The sequence below is a fragment of the Bufo bufo genome, chromosome 5 (assembly GCF_905171765.1).
Source record: "Bufo bufo chromosome 5, aBufBuf1.1, whole genome shotgun sequence".
In the NCBI taxonomy this organism is placed as follows: domain Eukaryota; kingdom Metazoa; phylum Chordata; class Amphibia; order Anura; family Bufonidae; genus Bufo; species Bufo bufo.
In genome coordinates this window covers 33,902,713-33,914,428 of record NC_053393.1, presented here as the reverse complement: position 1 = coordinate 33,914,428, position 11,716 = coordinate 33,902,713, and the positions used below count along the sequence as shown (strand labels likewise).

General features: G+C 38.0%; 1 pseudogene; it reads right to left on the bottom strand.

Moving 5' to 3' along the window:
• Nucleotides 1-354: 354 nt before the first annotated feature.
• LOC121002367 lies at nucleotides 355-1,474 on the bottom strand (annotated as a pseudogene).
• Nucleotides 1,475-11,716: the final 10,242 nt, after the last annotated feature.

Below are 11,716 nucleotides of genomic sequence, written 5' to 3'. Positions count from 1 at the left end.
CTTCTCGAACCCGAACATCCAGGTGTTCGCTCAACTCTAGTTATCAGTGAAATTGAGATTTTTTTTGTACAGTTCTGTATATTCTTGCCATCTTTTCTTAATCTCTTCCACTTTTGTTAGGTCCCTACCATTTTTGTCTTTTATCATGCCCATTTTAGTGTGAAATGTTCCCTGGATGTCTCTAATTTTCTTGAAAAGATCTCTTGTTTTTCCCATTCTGTTGTGTTTTCTATTTATTGCATTGCTCATTCAGAAAGGCTTTCTTATCCCTCCTTGCTATTCTCTGGAAGTCTGCATTCAACTGGTGATATTGTCCCCTTTCTCCTTTGCCTTTTGCTTCCCTTCTTTCCTCAGCTATTTTGCTCTCTTGCTCTTCTCTTTCTTTAGAATGTTCCTTGTTGCTGCCTCTTGCGAAATGTTGTGAACCTCTGTCCATAGCTCCTCAGGTACCCTTTCTACCAGATTTAATCCCTTAAATATATTTTTAACCTCCACTGCATATTTATAAGGGATATTATTAAAGTCATAATTGCAAGGTCTGGCATCTTTTCTGACTTTCTTCAATTTAAGTTAGAATTTTGCAATAAGAAGCTGATGATCTGAACCACAGTCAGCACCAGGTCTTGTTTTTGCTGACTTTACAGAACTTCTCCATCTCTGACTGCAGAGTATATAGTCAATCTGATTTCGGTATTGACCATTCTGTGATTTCCATGTGTATAGTCGTCTTTTTGTGCTGTTGGAAAAGTGTGTTTGTTATGACCAGCGAGTTATCTTGACAACATTCTATTAGTCTCTGACCTGCTTCATTTTGTTCTCCGAGGTCAAAATTGCCTGTTATTCCAGTTATCTTTTGATTTTCTACTTTAGCATTCCAGTCCCCTATGGTAAGAGTTACATTTTTTGGGGTGTTAGTTCTAGAAGGTCTTGCAGGCCTTGATAGAATTGGTCAGCTTAAGCCTCATCAGCATCTCTAGTTGGGGCATAAACTTGAATTACAGTGATGTTGAATGGTTTGCTTTAAATTTTAACAGAGATCATTCTGTCATTTTTTTTAACTGTAACCCAGTACTGCTTTTTTCGCTCTTTTATTGACTATAAGGGCTACTCCATTCTTTCTTCGAGATTCTTGCCCACAGTAGTAGATATAATGGTCAGCTGAATTAAATTCACCCATTCCTGTCCATTTTAGTTCACTGACTCCCAAGATGTCGATGTTGAGTCTTGCCATCTCACCTTTCACCATCTCCGACTTGCCTTGGTTCATGGATCTTACGTTCCAGGTTCCTATACAATACTGTTCTTTACAGCATCGGACTTTCCTTTCACCTCCTGTCACATCTGCAGCTGAGCATCCTTTCAACTTTGGCCCAGTTGCTTCATTCTTTCTGGCGCTACTTGTACTTACCCTCCACTTTTCCCCAGTAGCATTTTGGACACCTGCTGATCTTGGGGGCTCATCTTCCAGTGTCATATCGAGTAGACTTTTGATTCTCTCCATAGGGTTTTCTTGGCAGAATACTGGAGTGGTTTGCCATTTCCTACTCCAGGGATTTGCATTTTATCTCAGCTCTCTGCTATGACCTGTCCGTCTTGGGTGGACCTGCATGGCATAGTTCACAGCTACACAGAGCTACACAAGCGCCTCCGCCTCGACAAGGCAGCAATCCATGAAGGGGCAGCCCCTGTAGTGTTAATAAAATAAAGTAAAATAAGTAATTCTCATTTAGGCTAGTGTTGGGCAAATCAAAGTTAACAAAGTGGACTTCGATCCGAATTTCAGGAAAATTTGATTTGTCATGAAGGTGAATTTCCTGAAATGGCGGCAAAATAAAAACAATACATACTCACCTCATCCATTTTATTAGAGGCCGTCGTGGCCATCTTGATTAACGAAAATGCACCAAATCTCACTCGCTGGTCGGGTGTGGTGACATAATCAGTGAGCATCATCATCACGTCATCATCAACGTCATCATCACGTCAGCGTGCAAAGGATTTGGTGCATTTACTTCAATCAACATGGCCACGACGGCCTACCCGCAATCAAATGGATGTGGTATGTTGTTTTTTAACCCCTAAAAGGACTCAAAGTGACTCTCAGATGCCGCGATCAGCATTGGGTTTCAATGACGGGGGCTGGCGCAATCACCATTCCCCGTCATTGCACCCGCTACATACAATGGAATGTGATTCATGACAAAGCAGCCGAATCGAATTTTTGAAAACTTCGCCTAGGCCCATTCCACCTCATTCTTTTGCCTGTGCTCTTCCCAGCAGCAGACGTGTTCTGCCCCTGCACATCAATCCGCACTGCATCCTATAGGGGGTGCAGAGGCAGCAATTGCGCCCTGGTCCTGGTGAGGCCCAAAAACTCCCCTGCTACAAAAGAAGACAATAGTATTGGTGAGGTATGACTTTATATACATTTTTAAGCCATCTGGACGAAAAATAAATGTTGGAAGGCGGACAACCCCTTTAAAGCATATTGCTAGAATAATTGGTAACATACCCATCAGTGGGTGGGGGGGACCTGAGAATTTCACCATTCACTGATATAAGGGGAGCATGGCATTACAGAGTGGCAGATGCTGTACAGTGCTGGGCAAGATCAGATTATAGGCAGGGAAAATGGGGCAACTGTGCTTTTGGCAGGACTGCCTGGGGGTCCAGGAAGAATCCACAATCCCTTTACCCTAACTTACAAAATAATTTTTCTGAAATACTATGTACTAAAATAAGTTTTATACATTTGCATACATGGCCCAGAGAGAGCGCCAAAAGTCCTCAGGTCTGTCAGTTTCTGACTCTCTGAGATAGCCTGCCACCAGTAATAGGATGCCACCATCAACACCCACTGCTTAGGGGAGAGATTTATCAAAGTAGTCTGAAGTAGAGTTGTATATAATGATAGGTTCACCTCCTGGAGGTGTGCCTATCATTATATACAACTCTATTATACCCCATTATTGGCATTGGGTGAGCCAGTGGATAGTGCACCTTCTGTTATTTCATAATACTAGTACTACATGGTCTAAAGTAGAACTGGCTTAGTTACCCATAGCAACCAATCAGATTCCACCTTTCATTTTCCAAAGGATCTTTGAGTAATAAAAGGTGGAATCTGATTGGTTTCTATGGGCAACTAAGCCAGTTCTACATTAGACCAGTTTGATAAATCTCCCACATAGAGTTATACATGTTCACGATCTCCCACCTAATATTTTTTCATATCATACCTATCTACAGTATTATCTATCTATCTGATATCTATCTATCTATCTATCTAGGCGTGGCCTAGTGCAAAAAAAAAAAAAGCTGCGGCGCACATAGTATCCCTCTTCCTTCTTTTCAAAAGTTGGGAGGTACGTTATCTATCTACTGTTGAAACCAGACGTTTACATACACTACATAAAAAGATACAGATGTATGTTGTTCTCAATATCTGACATGAAATCAGAATAAACCTTTCCTGCTTTTGGTCAATTAGGATTACCATAATTATTATTATTTGCCAAATGCCAGAATAATGAGAGAGAGAGATAATGTTTTAAGGCATTTTTATTACTTTCTGCAAAGTCAAATGTTTTCATACATTTCATTTATATTTGGTACCATTACCCTTAAACTGTATGACTTGGGTCAAACGTTTTGGATATCCTTCCACAAGCTTCTCACAATAGTTAGTTGAAATTTGGACCCATTCCTCCTGACAAAACTGGTGTAACTGAGCCATGTTTGTTGGTCGCCTTGCTCACACCTGCCTTTTCACCTTTGCCCATAAATTTTCAATAAGGTTGAGATCAGGGCTTTGTGATGGCTGCTCCAAAACATTGACTTTGTTATCCTTAAGCCACTTTGTAACCAGTTTGGCAGTATGCTTCGGGTCATTGTCCATTTGGAAGACCCATTTCCACCCAAGCTTTAACTTCCTGGCTGATGTCTTGAGATGTTGCTTCAGTATTTCCACATAATCTTCTTTCCTCATGATGCCATCTATTTTGTGAAGTGCACCAGTCCCTCCTACAACAAAACCACCCCACAACATGATGTTTCACAGTTGGGATGGTGTTCTTAGGCTTCCAAGCTTCTCCCTTTTTCCTCCAAACGTAACGATGGTCATTATGGCCAAAAAGTTCCATTTTAGTTTCGTCAGGCCACAGGACATGTCTCCACAAATGTAGGTCTTTGTTCCTGTGTGCATTTGCAAAATTATTCTGGCTTTTCTATGTTTCTTTTGGAGTGATGGCTTCTTCCTGGCAGAGTGGCCTTTCAGCCTATGTTGATACAGTACTCGTTTCACTGTTGATAGTGACACAATCTTACCCGCTTCCGCCGTCATCTTCACAAGGTCTTTTGCTTTTGTTCTTGGGTTGATATGCACATGTCGGACCAAAGCATGTTCATCTCTGGGACACAGAACACGTCTCCTTCCTGAGCGGTATGATGGCCGGACGTCCCCATCTTGTTTGTACTTGTGTATAATTGTTTGTACAGATGAACGAGGCGCCTTCAGGTATCTTGAAATTGCACCCAAGGTTGAGCGAGACTTTTGCAAGTCCACAATTCTCTTCCTGATATCTTGGCTGATTTCTTTAGACTTTCCCATGATGCTACACAAAGAAGCAGTGTGTTTCAGGTGTGCGTTTAAATACATCCACAGGTGTGTCTCTAATCAACGAACCTAACAGAAGCTTCCAAACACATGACATCATCATATGGGCAGTCCAGGATTGTTTAACGGCATAGTAATCTGAGTGTATGCAAACTTTTGACATTGCAGAAAGTAATAAAAATGCCTTAAAACATTCTCTTTCTCTAATTATTCTGGCATTTGGCAAATAATAATAATTATGATAATCCTAATTGACCAAAAACAGGAAAGGTTTATTCTGATTTCATGTCAGATATTGAGAAAAACATGCATCTGTGTCTTTTTATATAGTGTATGTAAACTTCTGGTTTCAACTGTATCGATCTATCTATCTATCTATCTCATATCTATCTATCTATCTATCTATCTATCTATCTATCTATCTATCTATCTATCTATCTCATATCTATCTATCTATCTATCTCATATCTATCTATCTATCTATCTATCTATCTATCTCATATCTATCTATCTATCATCTATCTATCTATTATCTATCTCATATCTATCTATCTATCTATCTATCTATCTATCATCTATCTCATATCTATCTATCTATCTCATATCTATCTATCTATCTATCTATCTATCTATCTATCTATCTATCTATCTATCTATCTATCTATCTATCTCATATCTATCTATCTATCTATCTATCTATTATCTATCTATTTATCTATCTATTATCTATCTATCTATCTATCTATTATCTAGGTGGGTGAATAAACTCTGTTCATTTTTTCTACTGGAGAGTGCTGCTTTTTTTGCTATTCTTGTATTTCTGGGCGATTGTTTTGTCCTTAATTAGTGCTTTTCTGTCTTGTGCAGCAATTTTCCTCTTTTGTATCTATCTATCTACTGTATCTATCTCTATCCTCTATGTATCTATTATCTATCTACTATCTATTTCATATCTATCTATCTATCTATCTATCTATCTATATATCTATCTCTCTCTATCTCTCCATCTAGAACTTAACTAAGATTATGAAGCGCACTGAATTTTATCCAATATTAGATACACATATTGCTCTCCTCTTCTATTACGTTCCTGTAGATTCCTTTAGATTGTCTTTCCATTTTAGTAAGAATTCCTCGACAATTCTGACAGCAGTGAAGTCTCCTCAGGGCCTTGCTTATTGATGTCTGATCTGCAGACGTCTTCTGTGTATTACCGCCACCTCTGAACGACCTTCGTTTCATCACTTTCTTATGACTTGTCCATTCATATCTTTCACCATAAACTCATGGAGGAAATTTCATTTTGATCTCTTGGATCTCTCAGAAAGCAATCTCACTTGTCTGTCTTTGTTTCCATTTTCAGCATCTTAACAGCTTTTGTTACAATGTTACTCTTCATCCTTCTCGGCAGTTGTATGGCCTCTGATGTCATTTTGATTAATTTACTTAGGTTGTGATTTATTTTTAATGGTATCGGGACTGGCTAAGGAAAATCAACAATCGGTGGAACTAACATCTAAAACTTGATTTGCTGATGACAACACACAACAGAAGGAAGAAGGGTCTTTGAGTTTTTATACTGTGAAATAAAAGTTAAGCATTAGATACCCGTCCACCAACTACAGATTGCTTTATGGTTTAAGGGTGGTCCCGGAGGCCTTGTAGCACATACCCGTCCACCAACTACAGATTGCTTTATGGTTTAAGGGTGGTCCCAGAGGCCTAGTAGCACTTTTTCTAGAATCCTCATTCGTGACCGTTGTCAGATTTATTGTAACGGGAAAGATCATATACGACATGAATGCAGCACACATACAGTATAATACCTGCAAATATGTCAGACTTTGGGCTCAGGGGTGCACCACCAATGAGGCCAGGTGAGGCGATCGCCTCAGGCAGCACCAGGTACAGGCAAAAGGAGGGCAGCCGAAGGGTAGTGTTGATCACGAATATTCGAATTGCAAATTTTTATCGCAAATATAGGTACTTTGAAAATTCGCAAATATTTAGAATATAGCTATATATTCGTAATTTCGAATATTCAAGATTTTTTATTGCGAATTTTCGTAATGCGAATTTTTATCGCAAATTTTTCAATTGCCGAGTAAAAACATGATTCCTCCCTGCTTCTTGATTGTGGGCCAATGACTCATTGGCCCACAAGCAAGAAGCAGGGAGGAATCATGACTTTAAATGGGAAAAATTATGAATATTCTAAAAAAACGAATATATAGCACTATATCGAATATATTAGTTTTTTCGAATATTCGTAATATTCTAAAACAAGAATATATAGCAATATAGTGAATATTCGAAAAAACAAATATAGAGCAATTTAGCTAATATAGTGCTATAATCTTTGTCTAATAGTTGTAATTTTTTTCTCATCTGAAGTTCAGATTGGAAAAAAATGTAAACTATTAAAAAAAAAGATTATAGCACTATATTAGCTAAATTGCTTTATATTTGTTTTTTTAATATTCGCTATATTGCTATATATTATTGTTTTAGAATATTACGAATATTTGAAAAAACAAATATATTCCATATAGTGCTATGACTCATTGGCCCACAAGCAATGACCATCATTGCCATATTTGATCATTACCTTGTCGATTTTTCGAGTAAAAAAATCGTAGAATATAATGAATATTCGAATTCGCGAATATTCGATGAATATTCTACAAAATATTTGCGAAATATCGCGAATTCGAATATGACCCCTGCCACTCATCACTACCGAAGGGCCATGAGCTGAAGGGAAGGGGAAAGGGAAGGTTAAGAAATTGGCATTGGGAGGGGGGCACGCTGTTTCAGTTTTCGCCTCAGGCAACAGGAAGGCTAGGTGCACCCCTGTTTGGCCTCATTCCTCATTAAAGTTCTGCCTGCTGCATTATCGCACTAGCTTATTGTAACTATGTGAAAAGCTTCTAATTAATTAAAGTATATTACAAAAATTAATTAAAGTATATTACATTATCACTGCCTCTACACATTACAAAAAAAAATTAGAGTTTCACTTTAAAGTTGCCATTGAGTTACACCGTCGGGATGGCGTGCTAACCCACTGTACACTGGCCAAGCTTCGCCAAAGCATTCGTAGGAATGCTCATTACCAATTATCTGCCGGTGTAAAGGTGCTGAAACGCTCGTTCATCAGGTAATAACATTGTTTGTGCAGACACCTCCTTACACTTCTAAATGTAACAAACGATTGTTGGGAAGGAAGTGTTTCTTCCTAGAAATCGCCTGCTCATCAGTGATCTCCTCCACAGTATGGAGAGGAGCGATCACTAATGTCAACGCTAATCTCCATACAGAATCACTGTTTAGGTGTCAGCACAAAATGAATGAGCGTTTCACCCGTTCGTCATGTAATCGACGGGACCTTTACACCGGCAGATAGTCGCTAACAAGCGTTCCTACAAATGCATCGGCCAGTGTAAAGAGGTCTTAAAGGGGCTATCCAACCCTTATAATAACCCCCCCCCCAATGCCGGGGCCCCTCATAAACATTATATTTACCTGCTTCCTGGCACCCGCATCGCTCCGGATCCCTGCACGGCCGCCATTGCATCTCCCTGTTGCATGTATCAAAACGTCCGGTGAGTGATGCTACGGATGCTCGTTCCCATCATGACCTGCTATTGGCTGCTCCCCCCGTCGGCAGATGCTTTGATCTGAGCAACGGAGAGATGCAGGGGCGTCTAAACAGCACTCTTCTGCTGGCAAACACTGATTCTGCATGGGGATGAGTAATGGTATTAACTATCACTCTTCCCCATACTGTGGAGGAGATCTCTGGATGTAATAGCAGTGGTCTCCTCCACTAATGTGCAGGTGCTTGCTGGGAAGGAACGCTTCCCCCTGACAGTCGTCTACTAAATCTAGCAGTGTAAAGGGGCCATTGCCCATTTTTGGTGCTTGCTACATCTGTACATTGGCGAGAGTCAATTAAAATCCACTCCTGTAACATAAACATTGCAAACGTTGTACTATAATTATACGTGAAATATGACACTAAGAAAAGTAAATTATAACACTGAAATACTAGCCTTACCAACAAACAAAAATTCTAAATTGACAGGGACATTAACCAGGGCAAATATTAACATCATGCAGTGCATGAATAATAGCGTATAAATAATACTACCATTAAAGGCATATATAAATTATGTGAATAGTTCTGCCATATAAATATGTGAATAATAGTGCCACATTGTGCAGTGTGGAAGTAAGCCTGTCATACAATTAATAAATCGTGGAGCTTATATTTTATTATTAATAGTCTCATAAATCTGAGGGATTGTGCCATAAAATTTACAAATGATAGTTTCATACAGTGTACATATCATAGTGCTATACAAATGTGCAAGTAATAGTGCCATATAGTATGCAAATAATGGGACACAGTGTATATAGAACAGTACTATACAAAAGTATGATGAATAGTGCCCTAGAGTGTACAATTGCAATGTATTAATAATAGTGCCATACATGTGTGTGAGTAATACTGAGTAATACTGAAAGACTGTGTGAAAATAATAGCACCACACCATTCTGAAATAATAGGACCATACTGAAATGAGCAGTATTAATTCTTTGGTTTCCATCATTTATACTTTATGTAAGAAACTCCCATCCAGCACTCATTCATCAGGCCTAACGGTAGAGAGTTTTGGACATTGTGATAGGAGCAGCATTTTTAAATGTTACTGTTGATGTATATCAATAGTCATCATAACATTTCAGTTGGAAAGATTTTAACCCAATTGAAATTGATTATTCAGTTTGTACGTTCATTAGATATTGCAAGAATCAATGACTCTGGACACAAGGGAACCACTAATAAAGCTAAGAATGACTGCAGGATATAGATTGTTCATATAGAGTCGCCAACAAAACAATTATAAATAATAATTAGTGTAGGCAACAACAGAAAATATATTGAGCACATTTTTTTGTTGCCTACACTTATTATGTACATGCATTTCTGCACTCTATGTGCTCTACAACAATATAACTACTATAATACTGCCTCCTATGTACAATATAACTATTATAATACTTCTCCTATGTACAAGAATATAACTACTATAATACTGCCTCCTATGTACAAGAATATAACTACTATAATACTGCTCCTATGTACAAGAATATAACTACTGTAATACTGCCTCCTATGTACAAGAATATAACTACTATAATACTGCTCCTATGTACAAGAATATAACTACTATAATACTGCCCCTATGTATAAGAATATAACTACTATAATACTGCTCCTATGTACAAGAATATAACTACTATAATACTGCTCCTATGTACAAGAATATAACTATTATAATACTGCCCCTATGTACAAGAATATAACTACTATAATACTGCTCCTATGTACAAGAATATAACTACTATAATACTGCTCCTATGTACAAGAATATAACTATTATAATACTGCCTCCTATGTACAATATAACTATTATAATACTGCTCCTTTGTACAAGAATATAACTACTATAATACTGCCTCCTATGTACAAGAATATAACTACTATAATACTGCTCCTATGTACAAGAACATAACCACTATAATACTGCCTCCTGTGTACAAGAATATAACTACTATAATACTGCTCCTAAGTACAAGAATATACCTACTATAATACTGCCCCTATGTATAAGAATATAACTACTATAATACTGCATCCTATATACAAGAATATAACTACTATAATACTGCTCCTATGTACAAGAATATAACTACTATAATACTGGCTCCTATGTACAAGAATATAACTAATATAATACTGCCTCCTATGGATAAGAATATAACTACTATAATACTGCCTCCTATGTACAAGAATATAACTACTATAATACTGCCTCCTATGTACAAGAATATAACTACTATAATACTGCCTCCTATGTACAAGAATATAACTACTATAATACTGCCTCCTATGTACAAGACTATAACTACTATAATACTGCTCCTATGTACAAGAATATAACTATTATAATACTGCCTCCTATGTACAAGACTATAATTACTATAATACTCCTCCTATGTACAAGAATATAACTATTATAATACTGCTCCTATGTACAAGAATATAACTACTATAATACTGGCTCCTATGTACAAGAATATAACTACTATAATACTGCTCCTATGTACAAGAATATAACTACTATAATACTGCCTCCTATGTACATGAATATAACTACTATAATACTGCTCCTATGAACAGGAATATAACTACTATAATACTGCTCCTATGGACAAGAATATAACTAAAATACAAATGCAGCAGAATTACCCCTCACACTTGGTGAGTTATCACATCTAGTTAACATGTTATGACTCTGACTATTAACTCTGCTGCATCTGTACTATAATATTGCCTCCTATGTGCAGAATGTATATGTTCAGTTCTTGCAGGCAGTGATGTAGATTTAGTACACAGGACACTATGCAGATAGGTCTTCAGTTGTTTAGGCCTCTACTATTTGCTCCATGGTTTGTGGCTCTAGGTCTATTCCCATTATTCCCGGTTGATACTGGGATAGCCTGCAGCATCTCTTACATCTTAGGGTCTATCTTTGGTAGCTATATAAAAAATAAAAAATCGTAACCCCCATCGATCATGACACTGACGCTCTGCACTGTATATGTCAGAAGTGTAGAAGTCATGGATGGACCAGAATGTAATAGTATTGGCAGGGGTTGACTGGGAACTTAAAGTGGCCCTGGAAAAAAAAAACTAAAAGTGGACCCATTTTGTAGGCAGGTCCAAATTAACATTAGGCGGGGCAACACAATTAGGCTGGGTCAACAATACCATAGTGCAAAATACCATCCAAGCAGAACAAAATAACACAGTGCAGAACAATATACTACCCCAAAAGCTGTCCCTCTGTGGTGGCCATCAATAGCTACCATCTTCTGTCCTCCTCCTCCAGTTGTCTATGGAGCAGGGGGCTTAGGAGGTGAGGTGCGAGCCACAGCAGTTGAATTCAGGAGGAAATGTGCGGTTGCTGGCTGGGTACATGAGTACCTGATTTTCACAGCGTTAATTACTGTTGAGAGCTCATTATGTAC